This window comes from Rhinopithecus roxellana, chromosome 9 (assembly GCF_007565055.1).
Source record: "Rhinopithecus roxellana isolate Shanxi Qingling chromosome 9, ASM756505v1, whole genome shotgun sequence".
NCBI classification, from domain to species: Eukaryota; Metazoa; Chordata; class Mammalia; order Primates; family Cercopithecidae; genus Rhinopithecus; species Rhinopithecus roxellana.
The window spans coordinates 83,964,188-83,976,282 of NC_044557.1; positions in this window are offsets into that span (position 1 = coordinate 83,964,188).

The window sequence follows — 12,095 nt, forward strand, 5'->3', positions numbered from 1 at the left end:
CCTTTGACAGAAAGGCTCAAGTTATATTGTGCCCATATCCTTCTTGGTACTATATTATCTACCTAGAGTGTCTTCCTTCCTTTAACTTCATCTTTTGAAATCATTTTTATTGTTCAAGATCCACCCACCATGAAATGCTATTTATATTTACTAAGTTTTTCCCAATCCCCACCCTACCTCTTCAACCAAGGCAAAACGTGGTAGCAGAACATATTGGCAAACACTGAACTTGGAGTCAAAGAACCAAGCCATGTCCAAGTTGCTTAGCTTCTGGGCTTCTATGTCCACAAAATGAGGATGTTGACTTCAGCAACTTCTGTGGTCCCATCTATATTAACACTTACAGGGTATCTACTATGTGTCGTATCATTTTTATAAACCTATTTTTCCTACAAGTACAAGATGAGTACTATTGCCTCATTTATTGATGAGACTGGAACAGATTCCAACTCAGGGGTGCCTGACTCTACAGCCCAAACTCTTAGCAGCATGACACACCACAGCTCCCAAGAGCTTGTGGTGCCCCTCCTCCTCTTTTTCTCTTTTACTATAATGATCATTCTAAAGGCTCACCTCATTGTAGTAGTACTGCTTCTGGTTTTTGGATTAGAAAATAACCACCATAGCCTTCAGATTCATCCTGGTCTCTCTAGGCAAGGAGTGACAAATCAGCAATGAAAATATTAATTACAATTGCAGCTACACAACATCCCAGAAAATGGTAGAGACGTAGAAAAGCCAACTATGAAGCCAGTCGTTAAAACCATGTCCAACCAGGTGTGGTGGCTCACTCCTCTAATCCCAACACTTTGGGAGGCTGAGGCGGGCAGACCATTTGAGGCCAGGAGTTCAAGACTAGCCTGGCCAAAATGGTGAAATCCCATCTCTACCAAAAATACAAAAATTAGCTGGGCATGGTGGTACGCACCTGTAATGTGAGCTACTCAGGAGGCTGAGGCATGAGGATTGCTTGAACCCAGGAGGTGGAGGTTGCAGTGAGCCAAAATCACACCACTGCACTCCAGTATGGGCAACAGAGCGCGACTTTATCTCAAGAAAGAAAGAGAGAGAGAGAAAGAGAGAGAGAGAAAGGAAGGAAGGAAGGAAGGAAGGAAGGAAGGAAGGAAGGAAGGAAGGAAGGAAGGAAGGAAGGAAGGAAGGAAGGTAGGAAGGAAGGAAGGAAGGAAGGAAGGAAAGAAGGAAGGAAGGCAGGCAAAGAAAAAATAAATCCAATGAACAAATTTTACTTCTCTTTTTATGGGACCATTTGCTTTGGCAGTCTGCTCAGATGAGATATCAACGTGCATCCATAAATGTAAAGCATAGACTGATTCATTGAATTGGTCAGATTATTTTTTTAATAGGTCATTTCAGTCAAACAATTTGTTTGTAACCCAAGTTACTAACTAGTTATTGCCCATTTGCATTTGATCTATTAAAAACAATTCATCCATTTGGTAAAGCCTCACTAACATTTTAAAAATCAATCTGTACAATGTACCTGAGAAAAAATATATTAGTTAATACCGTCACTCAATTAAAACTTGGGCATGTCCAAAGTCTGACCACACACCTCTTGTCATATTGCATTGCTCATCACAGATAAATTCTTCCAATGTTGGACACAGTTTCTTTAACAAAACTGTTGAACTTCAGTACACTCCAAGATGGTTAATGCAGTACACACTGCTCAAGGTTAGACTAAACACCAGGTCCAAGAATTATTTTCCATGGCCCTTCTTAATGACACAAAACCCTACCTTTTAACGGGCATTTTTTTTCTCACAAAACTTTGTTTTGATTTATACATTTCTTCAATTCTATGTAAGTGGGTTGTGAATTTACAAGATCCTCAAATCTCATAAGTCACACACCTTTTTCTTCAGTTTCCATCTACTCATTAGTTCTGTGTTATCTCTTATTTGAAGACTAACTTTGCAAATGTGCAGAGAAGGTATCCTATCGTATTCTGAGGGGGAAAAAATGGCGTTGTTTGACTTGGATGTCCCTGGACTTTACAGTCTCACTCCAAATAATATAGTAACAGCCAAGGCCCCCTGATTTCTGCTAGGAGCCCTCAACCCCACGTTGGCTAGCTAGGTGTATATAGCATTTTGTACATGGGCTTCTAGTAAGCCTAGAAATGAACTGTCATCTAGAGATTTTTATAGGTACTTGGCCAAATTCTAAATTGCTCAGGATTTGCATCTTCTAAAGAATAAAAGCCTATTTACATGTTTGCACTATTTCAGAATTCCCGGCTAGCTACATGAGAACGTTTTAAAGGGTTGGTAACAATACAACTCGCCATGGACCACCTAGATTAATATTAAAAAGGTGTTTCTTTGTTTCCAAAATTTTCATGTTTGTCTTCCCCTCTCTTCTCTCTCTCCAATGTATCAATGCCTTGCTTTCTTTTCTTCAAAGGTTTTTGGAAAGCACAGGCACTCCCCAGGCCATTGGTCCACTGGATGACATTGAACCTGCTCTGTGTGCTCACTGATGGCCTCTTTTCTAGGATAAACCATCACGACTGCCTTCATCAAGCTTGGAAAGTCATCTTTGGGATCATCCTTAAACTTGAGAGGTAGAAGGCAAACATAGGCGAAATCTCTAGATAACGACAACTAAGAAAGAATCTTGATCCATCAATAATAGAGTACATCAAGCAGCTTCATGCTCGATCTGAAATTATCATAGTCCGTATTATAGGTCACAGATAATACCTTATGGGGTGTGTTTAACCCTTCACATCTCTACAAAATGTCAAACAATACTCTGCACAAAATAAGCACTCAACAAACGTTAGATTAAAAAGAGGAATAAATTAATGAAAAACTAGAAGGATGTTAAGTGGAGAAATTAGAAGGGTGGATAAAGGTATTAATTAGATGAACAAATGAGAACTAGAACTTTATGACTACTATTTCATCCTTTTTCTTTTTTTTTTTTTTTTTTTTTTTTTTTTTTTTTTTTTTTTTTTTTTTTTTTTTTTTGAGACGGAGTCTAGCTGTGTCGCCCAGGCTGGAGTGCAGTGGCGCGATCTCGGCTCACTGCAAGCTCCGCCTCCCGGGTTCCCGCCATTCTCCCGCCTCAGCCTCCGAGTAGCTGGGACTACAGGCGCCCGCCACCGCGCCCGGCTAGTTTTTTGTATTTTTAGTAGAGACGGGGTTTCACCGTGTTAGCCAGGAGGGTCTCGATCTCCTGACCTCGTGATCCACCCGCCTCGGCCTCCCAAAGTGCTGGGATTACAGGCTTGAGCCACCGCGCCCGGCCCCTCCTTTTTCTTAAAACAAAATATGCCTTTGTAAAGCTGATGCTAGAAGTGTAAAAAGTTCCAATAACATTCATCTCAGAAATCTGTACAGAGTTCATACTTCCTCCCATCAAGGACTCCACATTCCTTTTCCTGGTTCTCAGCACTTCTCCTTTTGGTTCTGTGCCTCAGTGTACATTGTTTCTATTGATTCCTATTCCTAACCCTACCCTGGCACAATTTCTGATGTATATCTTTCAGTCATGATCTCCCCAATTTGCCCCTTCCATCTTCTTGAGCTTGGCCAGCTAGGTTGACTCTCTTTCTTCCAACTTGTCCATCAAGTTGTGGGAACTGGATCATTTACTTGAGTTGTTAAACTTAAGACCAGCATTATTTTAATTGATACTGTTTATTCTCTTTGCCTTTGCCTGAATAACAAAGGACTCTCACATCATTGTGAATTACAGGTCTGTCTTTGCCATCAGATTTTTAATTTTGTTCAGGATTAAACCCATAGTAGTTTAAGGAAGGCAGTAACCTCTTCAACTCTATGGGAAAATGTTGTAAAAGCAGTTTGCAAATTCTAAATCCTCATTGAATTAAGTTACTATTTGGGGTCACAAGCTGCCCACACAACCCTAAGAGGTTTGAATATAAATTTAAAATTTTGATCGTCCAGATGGCTGCTATTTGAAAAAGCCCATTTGGCATTCTAGACCTAACCCCCTGAATGATTAAAGAAGCAATAATCAGGAAGAGTCAATATTTGTTATCTTGTAGACATTTTCTCTATAATGCTTAAGTACCCTAACTGTGATGCGGAGACTAAAATATTATAGCTAGATTTTTAAAAATTTGACCATATGCAAAAATGAGCAAGCAATGTGGATCATTTAACTGAAAGAATAAATGACAAGTGGCAGATAAGATAATTATCTTGGTTTTGGATATGTTTCCGTTCTTTGTGGATCATATCAAATGCTTCAGAGAGTAACTCCTCTTACAAGTATTCTTTGTGGTGCTAAGAAGGTAAAAGTTTCTGTGGGCAAACTTCTCTGTATCCTGATTTAATTTTAAAAGACAATATTTATTAAGCAACCAGCATGTGTAAGGTTATTCCCATAAAGGCGATATGCAAAATGCCCAAGGATCTTGATGTCTAAGATCCTCATACTTAATTCCACAAAGATGTAGTATATCATCTGAGAAGTAATAACCTAACATTACTGAGCACTTTTGAAAGTCAAACATGGGCCAGGCGCGGTGGCTCAAGCCTGTAATCCCAGCACTTTGGGAGGCCGAGACGGGTGGATCATGAGGTCAGGAGATCGAGACCATCCTGGCTAATACGGTGAAACCCCGTCTCTACTAAAAAATACAAAAAACTAGCCGGGCGATGAGGCGGGCGCCTGTAGTCCCAGCTACTCGGGAGGCTGAGACAGGAGAATGGCGTGAACCCGGGAGGCGGAGCTTGCAGTGAGCTGAGATCCGGCCACTGCACTCCAGCCTGGGTGGCAGAGCAAGACTCCGTCTCAAAAAAAAAAAAAAAAAAAAGAAAGTCAAACATGACAATGTCCTCCTTTCCTATCACAGAAGATAGTCATTGTTAAATTCTGAAGGATATTGGAAGAATTCAATTGTATTTTTCCTCCAGCCTGGAGAGAACTCCTCTGCTGCCGTTATCAGATTCTGGGTCTCTAACCTGCTGTCATTACCCCAATACTTGTGATACCTTCATTTGGCAATTTACAGTAGAGTGAGAGAGAAAATAGGGGAACTTAGCTCTCCCAATTATATCACCACAAGAGTGACATAACACACTATATCTCCCTTGAGAACCATCTTACCTTTCTTCCTCATGCCAAATATCTCCTGGGCTATGATGGGAACAAGTGAAGGATAAAGTAGGGTAGATCTCAAAAGAACAGTATGTGGTAATAGGAGGAGAGGTTAACTTTGTCCAACTTACTCATTCCTTTGTGGCTCACTAGGAAAGGAAATCCTTAAAAGAAAGGTATCCTATATGAATTCTATACATTTCCTTAATATTCTTTTATTTGGTTCACACAACCCTCTTTCAAATTCTCCACTCCAATGTCCAATCCATTTTCTCAGATAACTCTGCCTTCCCCATAAAGCCTTAACCTCTAGAAACCCAGGTGCCTCAGGCATTGGCCTGAGTTAATGGAGGTTCCACTCTACTTGGTTCTGTTTGACTTATGAGGACAGTGCTAGAAGAGATTCCTGTGGATGAAGCAGAAAGTAAATGTTTTGAATTTCATCTTTTGTCATAAAGAGGTTCAGCTGATTTCAAAAGTTTACCTAAAAAGAGAGAAAACCTCAGGGCAAGGATTGACTTTTCCTCAAAAAATAAACCGAAACCAAAAAATACAATCTATTCTGGTATCATGAAAAATGAAATGTCTCGTTTCAGCATGACGTTGACTTCACCCTTTGGGGAAACAAGGATCCTAGAATTATTGAAGGAGGGGCACATGACCTTTTCTTAGGCCTGATTGACTCTCCTCCATTTTGATAGGTTTCTCCAGTTCTAACTAGGTTAAGTTCCATTTCAAACATTTTTACGTGCTTTATCTCATTCAACGTTCAAAACTACCCACCGAGCATGGATATTTCTGCCCATTTTATTTGTTAAGGTACCTTAAAAATGCTTACATTTTCATTAATGCTTCTGGCATTTGAGAGAAAAACATGCAATCTGTAAGCTCAAAAGAGATAACATATAATAAGTTCATTTGAACCATCAGCCATGTTTCCCACGAACAACTTAAACCTTTAAATGTCTCACTTTTTCAAAGGAATAGAAAGGCCTCCTCCTGGTTGTGTGACTTTTGCCCTTTTCTAGAAAGCTCTTAAGCAGTCTTCATTAGATAACTTACAGAATACAATATTCATTAAATAGACATTAATCCGTCATCATGGACCGAGAGTGTACCCATTTCTCTGCACTATAAGGCATAGAAAATACGTTATCTAACACACTTTCACAGAGTTTACAAATGATAACTCACTTTGCAGATGACTGACCTACCCAAGAAAAATTAAGAAATGAGGGTGAGCATTCTATGCTCTCTAAACCATGTTTCATTTCAATTTATTCTCAATATCCAGAAGGATAACTGATGCTTTTTGGATGAGCTCATTTAAACATGTCAAACTCTTTTTACAAAGATTAACTAGAATGTGTCAGCTACGCTGGTGGCAAAGCCATCTTGTTTAAAGTCTTCAAGAAGTAATATACAAAGCAATATTACAACTGCTCAATCTTTAGCATGACATGCATAAAATCAATATTTCAAGTTCCTTTGGGAGTTACAGCCCAACATGCTGCTTATAAATCGTCATAATGACCTCAGCCAGCCCCTCCTGTCCAGTGGGGAAAGTGGAATTACTCAGACTTCAAGGGGAGACTTAAAGACTAGGCAGTTCACAAGGGCTGTGAATAGGCTGATGGTTTTCTAGAAGAAAAATGTCAGATGTAGAAGTTTCCTAGATGCCATGCCATAATCAGTCCCATCTGCTCCAAACTCAGAGAGCCAAAGTCACTCATTGAAAAAGCTTTGGAACAGCAAAGCATGGGCATGTTCAGAGAGCATAGTGAATGACTTCTCACTATCCAAGAGATTTCAAGTAGCAGAATTTCTAAACGTTCCATGCAGAAGAGGACACCAAAATATCCTCTGGGAGATCTTTTATATCTCACTTAGTGAAAGCAGTTTCTGTTAACTGGTCTCTCTGGATTAATCAATATCTTTAATTTCTGGACTGCTCAACTTTGTGAAAAACTGAGGTTCTCCTTTACAATTTGGACAAGTCTAATGTTTTCCGTTTCTTCCGGTGGTGTGCTGAAACTCTATCTCTACTTGAGGATATTTGAAGAACAATCTGAAGAATAGGAGCTTTAGAATTTACTAGTATAGCATTCTGAACCAGAGATAATTTTAGTCCCCAGACAACATTTAGTAATATCTGGAGACATTTTTGATCATAGCAAACTGAGGGAGGACTGCCACTGGCATCTGGTGGGTAAAGGCTAGGGATAATTCTAAATATCCTACACAAGACAGCCCTCCACAGCAAGAAATTATCTGTTCCAAAATGTCAATAATGCCACGGTTGGAAAGCCTTGCACTCGCAAAATGGCAAAAACCCAAGTTTAACCAATGGCCAAAGCTCAATTTTAACCACAGATAAAAATTCCCTCATACCATGTTGCAGGAAGCAGAGAAAGAAAGCAGTCTAATTATTTCAATGGTGAATAAGAAATCTCTGAAAAGAGATGTTGCCGAGACCACTTTTGTGACACAATCAACCAAGCTAAAAGAAAAAAAGGCCTTCCAGTTGGGTCTTACAATACAACTTGGAAAAGTAAATGCCAGAGACAACTGGAAAAAAGAATTGATGCCCAAACAGATTTCCCTGTTGTGATGCATGTTAACTGACTTAAGAGCCTCCAAGTCCCCAAAGTGTAATTTCCAGAAAAATTGAAAGAGGAGGATAGAGGGGTTAAGTTAAACATCGACTGTGAGTTGCTCTTACACTACAGTTGAAGAGAGATCTTGAAATATATTTTTCATTCATTTTCTCTCTTTGTGTCTCCCTGTGTGAGAAACATGGCATGCACAATTGGCGCCTATATTATCCTCTGGCCAATACTTTATCCCAGTTGCCTTAGCAACTGTCAATATTTGTCTGGTATGTCACAGCCCCAGTTGGCTGATGGCTGGTTGAACATCTACTTGTAAAGTTTAGGAAAGAGAGACACCCAGTGGTCTAAATTAACTGAGTTGCTGAAAGCCATCTCTTGCTTCATTTTATTTCACTTCAGAAACATTTATTAATTTTTAAATCTGATCTGCTGTTAATCATCAACAATCCCCACAGTTAAACTTATGAAAGCAGAAAAGAACACGAGTTGGCACACTTACTTTCTCTGTAAAGGGCCAGACAGTAAATATTTTAGGCTTTGTGAGCCATATGGTCTCTGTTGAAACTATTCAATTCTTCCGTTATAGCACAAAAGCAGCATTAAACAATATGTAAACAAATGAGAATGGCTGCATTCCAATAAAATTGTACTTACAAAAGCAGATAGCAAGCCAAATTCAGCCCGTTAGCAACCGTTTGTTAACCCCTGCATGAGAAGATAGAATGTATATGCTCTTTCAATCTGCACATACAACTGCCCCTTTCCCTCCCCCAAATTTTAAGGCAACTGGAAAAATCACTGCAAAAAGACACATCAATATTCAGTCACTAACATTAATACAACTATTTAGCATGTTCCAGACACTGTTCTAAGTGCCACAGTCACAGCAATGTAGAAGACAGTTGCTCTGGACCAAGTGCTGTATCCCCTCAAAATTTAATGTTGAAATGTTGAAATTCTAGTCTCCAGTGAGATGGCATTTGGAGATGGAGCCTTTGGGAAATAATGAGGTATTGAGGGTGGAGTCCTCATGACAGAATTAGTGTCTAAGAAGAGACAGGCTGGAACTTACTTCATCTCCATCCTTCTGCCATGCAAGATTACAACAAGCTGGATATCTACAAAGCAGCAAGACGGCCCTCACAAGATACCAGTCTGCCAGCACCCTGCCTTCCCAGCCTTCAGATTGTGGAAAATAAATGTTTGTTGTTTAAGTGACCCAGTATCTGATATTCTGTTACAACCACCCAGACTAAGACAGCAGTTAAAGACCTCTCTGTCTTTGTGGAGCTTATATTTATAGTTAGTAACATAATATATAAATAATAGGTTTTGTAAATCAAATGATAGTAACTACTGTTAGAATATTTCAAGGCAGAAGCGGGACAGGGAATAATGAGTTTTAAAAAATGTTGTAGGTTGGATTGCATTTCCCCCAAAAATATTGAAGAACTAGTTCCTTGTACCTGTTAATGCAATATTATTTGGAAATATGATCTTTGAAGATGTAATCAAGTTAGGAAGAGGTCATTAGGTAGGCCCTAATCCGGTATGACTTGTGTCCTCATAAGAAGATGAAATGCCACATGAAGACAGACCCTGGGAGAGTCCCATCCGATGACAGAGAAAGAGACTGGAGTGATGCAGCTGCAAGCCAAGGAATGCCAAAGATTGCTGGCCATATTCAAGCTGGGAGGAGGAAAGAAAGGATTCTCAGAGGACCATGGTCTTGATGACACCTTGATGTCAGCTGGTTTGCCTCCAGAACTGTTAAGGAATAAATTTCTGTTGTTTTAAGCCACACAGTTTGTGGTACTGTGTTAAGACAGCCCTAAGAAACTAATACAGGAACAGAGAGAATTGTTACTGTTAAAAGGGTGGCAAAGAAAGGCTTCAGTGAGAGGGTGAAGGAGCAACTCATAGGGATGTGTGCGACAGTAATCAAAGCAGACGAAACAGCAAATGTTAAGGCCCTGAGGCAGGAGGATCACAAGGGTGTTCTTGTGCCTGGGGCAAAGTGAGCCACAGGGAGAAAGGGGAGTAATAAATCAGAGAGATAAATGGAGCAAGATGAAAAAAGTCCTGTGGGACACTGCATGGAATTTGGCTTTTATGCTGAGTGAAATATGATATTAAAGAATTTTGAGTAGAAGAGTGACATGTCATATGACATTTATGAAAAGCATTGTTCTGGCTGTCCTATTGAGAATATATCCCATAGAAGCAAAGATGGAAGTAGAAAGACCTATTATGAGGATACTGCAATTAACCAGGTGAGAGATGCATGGGGTAATAGTGGAGGTGGTGAGAGGTGTAGAATTTGTTGTTAGAAGAGGATCTACTGACATATTAGATATGAGGTGTGAGGAAAAGTGAATTTCAAGGATGAATTCAAGGGTTTTGCTTCAGGCAACTTGTAGTTTGAACTTGTGATGAGGAAGACTGGGATAAGAGCAAATTTCCTTGTAGGGGTGTGTCAAGAGTTCACTTTTGAGCATGTTATGATAGGGATATTATTAGATAAATAGTTAGATCTCTGAGTCTGGAGTTCAGGAGAAAGTTTTAGAGTGAAGATTTTAAATGTGGGTTATAATTAGTACAGGTGGTCCTCAGCATTTGTGAAGGATTGGTTCCAGGACCCCCCTTACATACCAAAATCTGCAGATGCTCAAGTCCCTTATGTAAAATTACATGGTATTGGCATATAACCTACACACATCCTCTCATGTACTATACTTTAAATCATCTCTAGATCATTTGTAATACATAAAACAATGTGAATTCTATGTAAATAGTTGTTAAACTGTATTGCTTAGGGAATAATACAAGAAAAAAAGTCTGTACACGTTGAATACAGACACAATTCTTAAAATATTTTTTATCTACTATTGGTTGAATCCATGGATGTGAAATCCATGCATATGGAGGGCCAATTGTGCATAAATGGTATCTAAAGCCATGAGACCAGATGAAGTTAACAAGGAAATTAGCGTAGATGGGGTAGAGAAGAAGAGTATTTAATTGATTGAGCCCTGGAGGACTACAACCCTCACTATTAAGTCTACAAACAGAAATGAGCCAGTTAAGAAGATAAGAAACTGCTTGAAAAGTAGGTAAATCAAGAGATCATGAGGTCCTGAAGCCAAGAGAAAGACAGACATGAAAATGTGTGTTAAATACTAGTAGCTTAACACATAGGAAATATGTAAGTTAAGTGCTTATAATCAGAACTGAGAGCTGGCTGCTGGATTTATCAGTGTGGAGAACATAAATAGTCTTGAACATATAATTTATCATCCAAATAAAGTCACTTAAAAATAATAATTTCAATTATTATTATTTCAGTAATATTCAAATTATTATTTCAATAATAATAATTGAAAACTTATTCCTAGAGAATAGGCAAGGGCCAGTATTTTCTCCACAAATTAAGATGTACAGTCACCCTTGTCATGAAAATATTGATAAGAGCAGTTTTATTGGTGTGACAGGGTATTTGACTGAATGAATTAGAGTCTATGGATAATGGATGGAGAGAAACGGGGGACAGCGATTGCAGATAACATTTCAAGGAAAGTAAAGAGAATGACATAGTCAGAGGTTGGTTAGCAAATTCAAAAGTATAGCTAGAGAGGAGAAAAAAGTTATAGTGTTTTATAGCACTATAGAGTGACTATAATAAACAACAATTTATTGTGTATTTTCTTTTTTGTTTGTTTGGTTTTCTGTTTTGGTTTGGTTTGGTTGGTTGGCTTTTTGTTTGTTTGAGACAGTCTCACTCTGTCACCCAGCCTGGAGTGTAGTGACACCATCACAGCTCACTGCAGCCTCAATCTCCCAGGCCCAAGTAATCCTCCCACCTCAGCCTCCCAAGTAGATGGGACTACGGGAGCACACCACCACCCCCAACTAATTTTTATGTTTTTTGTAGAGACAGTTTCACCATGTTGCCCAGGTTGGTCTTGAACCCCTGATCTCTAGGAATTTGCCCACCTCAGCCTCATCAAAGTAAAAACTTTTAAGCCACAAGAGGAGAAGTTCTGCAAGTTCCTACAGCATCATCTAGCCATCTGCTTGAATCTGTGCTTATTTTCTGCCTTTCCTCCAGTTATTATGGATAAAATGTCTATATGCTTATATAAGGCCAAGCCTTCTGTTTGTGCTCTATCTCTCTTGACTCCAGCAATTCTCTCTCCCATCTCCCTACCCTCAGGCAATTTTTTTCTTTCTTTTTTTTTAATTGAGACGGAGTCTCACTGTGTCGGAAGGCAGTGGCATAGTCTTGGCTCACTGCAACCTCCATCTCCCAGGTTCAAGTGATTCTCCTGCCTCAGCCTCCAGAGTAGCTGGGATTACAGGCAAGTGCCACCACACCCGGCTAATATC